General features: G+C 45.1%; 1 protein-coding gene across 3 annotated transcripts in view; it reads left to right on the top strand.

Moving 5' to 3' along the window:
- Window positions 1–398: 398 nt before the first annotated feature.
- Window positions 399–3,378, top strand: part of RNF185 (ring finger protein 185) — a 32,966-nt gene continuing 29,986 nt past the window's right edge. For all 3 annotated transcript variants that reach the window (XM_019643220.1, XM_019643222.1, XM_019643221.1), the window contains exon 1: window positions 399–552. The gene's annotated coding sequence lies outside the window, so the exon portion shown is untranslated. The remainder of the gene's footprint in view (window positions 553–3,378) is intronic.

Raw genomic sequence — 3,378 nt, 5'->3', positions numbered from 1 at the left:
TAAAATGGAGATAACCACCAAACCATTCATAGAGCTGCTGTGAGGATCAAATAAACCATTGTGTAGAGTGTGCTAAGTTAAACTCAGTCCATGTTAACTATTATTATTTTTAAGCTAAGTGGTCCATTAGTTTTGTGATTGCCTGTATTATCCTTTGTTAGCTCCTTTATCCTTTCACATATTCTCATTATTCGGATGCCCATCATCTTTACATTCTGGGGCAACAAGAAGTTCCAATTTTGTCTGGTACTTTCCCTGTCCTGACCAAGGCTCTTTGAAAAGCTGCCAAAGCGCTCCCAAGTTCCTCCGCTTCCTACTGCAGGCGGAACCTTAGTGTCTCGGGCGTGGGTCGGAGAACAGCTCAGCGGACCAACCTTTTCCGGTTGCGGCCGGAAGTCTCGGAGAGGGGCGGCTCTGTGTCAGGTGACCGAAATTCGCGTAGGAGGGATCAGAGGTCCCGGCCGACCCACTGACTGGGCGGACTGACCCGCGGAGCAGCCGACTGACGGAGAGCCTGGGGCAGCCTCGGCGGCGTTAGCTGAGCAGCGGCAGGTACATGAGGGGGGCTGGTGGGGGGAGCAGCCAGGGGCCGTCGATGTTGAGGGACACGGGCGGGGAACTGGGTTCTGCCTTCACCGGGCCACGGGCTGCGACACCAAAGTCCCGGGGCGCAGAGACAACAAGCCTGGCTCTGCCCCAGGCCCTCCTCCCCAGAAGAGAGGTCGGGCTGGCGTGTGTCTTCCGTCCAGTGATTACAGTTAGAGGAAACTGAGGCCCCGAGAAGGGAAAAGGCTCCTCACGACCTCTCCTTTCTAGGCAGGGACTCACTGTAACTCTCTTTCTGTCCCCCGCTCGAGGCCGGCTCTCTCATGTGGATATGCTTTTAATAATAAGTTTGACCTGAATGGAGAAGCCGAGGCCGGGAAGCGTGGTGAACAGAGTTGGGCTTTGGGAGTAAGAGACCCGGGTTAGAGACTTCGCCGCCAACAGTCAATTGTGCGTTCGGGGCCAAATCCCTGTCCTCTGCTGGCCTCAGTTTCCTCATTTGTAAAACAGGGCAGTGTTTCTCAAAATACCGTTCTCATACCATCTGCTTTGGAATGCCCTGGGGATGCCTGCTTTACCATGGGTGACTCAAATAAGACCTCTGATTCAGAATCTGGGTCGGAACTTGGGAAACTGCCTTCTGAACGCATACCTCGGGGGTCCTGTACATGCTAATGTTTGAAGCTCGCTGATGTTTGAAGCCCACTGATCTTAAGTGCTTTCCTGCTGTGAGTACTAGATATCCTTTTTTTGCTTTGAGGCAGCTGGAATCGTGTTCAGGATCTTTGAAAGAACTGGGTGTTTACCCCAGGAAAGAGAGCAATGGAAGGGAACTGTCTTTAAAAACAGAAAAAATTGTTATGGTGAAGAGGGGCTTCCACTTCATCTTTGGGGTTGAAAAAGGCAGAACTAGGACCAATAAATGGATTCTACAGGAAGACAAGATTTTGATTTAATAGAACTTAATGCTGGTCAGAGGTGACCGGCAATGGAGTGGGTGCCTCCAAAGGTAGTGAACTCCATGTTGAAGGAGGTATACAGGGATTAGATGGTGGTGTTTTCCAATTTGAAAGCTTCTGATTCTGAGTAGTTATTTTGAATCTTTCTGGAGCTGATGGACTTCTTTTTTCTGCCCTTTTTTCTTGACACCTGCATTCCCTCAGCCTACATCTTCTGGAAGTAAGGCCAATGAGTCTGAATGTAATGTATCTTATGTAATCTCTTCCTGATTGTCCCGTGAACCATTCTTTTCAAGGACTTTGGAATGGCCCATCCGAATAAAGACTCCTTAAAATGTTTGCTGAATGAATAACCAAGCAGGGTCCCCATCCCATCAGTTTGTAGCTTGTTTTCTTAGAACAACTTGGAAATGACTTTGTTTGATCAGGAGAAGCCAGTGAACTCTCTGGATCACAGAATTGAGAAGTCTCAGTCAGAAGGGTCCCTTGAGGTTGTTTAGGCCAGCCTTTCTTCCCTGGGACATAAGTCTACCTTTAATTCTCTCTCCAGTAGTGTGTTGTATAGATGTTGTGTCTACCAAGAGGATTTTTGCAATCTGTGGCCTAACATTCCATCCAGCTTTTAAAACCAGTCCTTTTATGGACTTGACATGCCAGTTCATCCTCATTTGTGGATAATCTGCAGCTAATGCTTCTAGATATGCTATATCTTTAGTTTTCTAATCAAACATCAAAGCTCCTTATTTTGTGATTTATAAAAAACTCCAAGCAGATCACTATTTCAAAACCCGTCTAGGATGCTTACGTTGCCCTATGGAGCAAAGATTCCAGATGACCCAATTCTGCTGACATGCTTCCCACCCCCCAAAAGGTTGGGTTTCAGTCAAGACTTTCTGTTTGTGTTTATATTCCTGCCTTGTTTGTGTTTCCTAGGATTAAAAAAAATAAATTGCGAAATTCTTATTTAGATATCATCCAGGTGCTGGGTAAAGTGATTTTAATTTGATCGTGTTTATAAAACTTCTCAATCTGAAAATTTCTTTTTTTAAAAGTACCTAAACAGGGGCGGCTGGTTAGCTCAGTTGGTTGGAGCGCAGTGTTCACAACACCAAGTTGCCAGTTCAATCCCACATGGGCGACTGAACTGCACCCTCCACAACTAGATTGAAACAATTACTCAACTTGGAGTTGATGGGTCCTGGAAAAACACACTGTTCCCCAATTAAAAAAAAAAAAAAAGTACCTAAACAGGTATTTACATCGTGCGTTGTTTAGGCCATTAGTCTGAAGAGATGCCTCCGGAAAAAAAGTGTTCTATGATAATAGTAAGTTTGGAAAAGCTATATATCATTATCCTTTTGTGGAACTTCTCAGTGTATAGTACCACATTAAAGGCGCTGAGACATCCTGCAATAAAAAAAATGTGCCTAACCTTGTTTAATCTAGCGTTGCCAACTTAATTGATGTGAAGCACTTTTTTTTTTTTTCAACTGAAGCACACATTGGCAAATTCTGACCTAGAGCAGGAGTCCGCAAAATTTGGCCTATAGTCTAAATCTGGCCCCACTGCCTGTTTTTGCATGGCCTATGAGCTGGGACTATTTTTTACAATTTTAAATGGTGGAGAATAAATCAAGAGAAGAATAATATTTAGTGACATGAACATTATAGGAAAATTAAATTTTTTTTTTTTTAAGATTTTTTTATTGGTGAATTGGGGGGATGGGAACAGTGCTGGGGAATTGGGGAAAGGGGAACAGACAAGTTGCTGTCGTTTTGTTCTTCAATCTAGCTGTGGAGGACGTTGCTTCACTGGCCCAAGTTGGCACCATCATTGCGCTCTTCTCTGGCGAGGCAGATCAGTCGCCGGCCT

This window comes from Hipposideros armiger, unplaced genomic scaffold, assembly GCF_001890085.2.
Source record: "Hipposideros armiger isolate ML-2016 unplaced genomic scaffold, ASM189008v1 scaffold_75, whole genome shotgun sequence".
NCBI lineage: Eukaryota > Metazoa > Chordata > Mammalia > Chiroptera > Hipposideridae > Hipposideros > Hipposideros armiger.
Note: the sequence above shows the minus strand (reverse complement) of the source record. Positions and strands in the feature narration are given on the sequence as shown.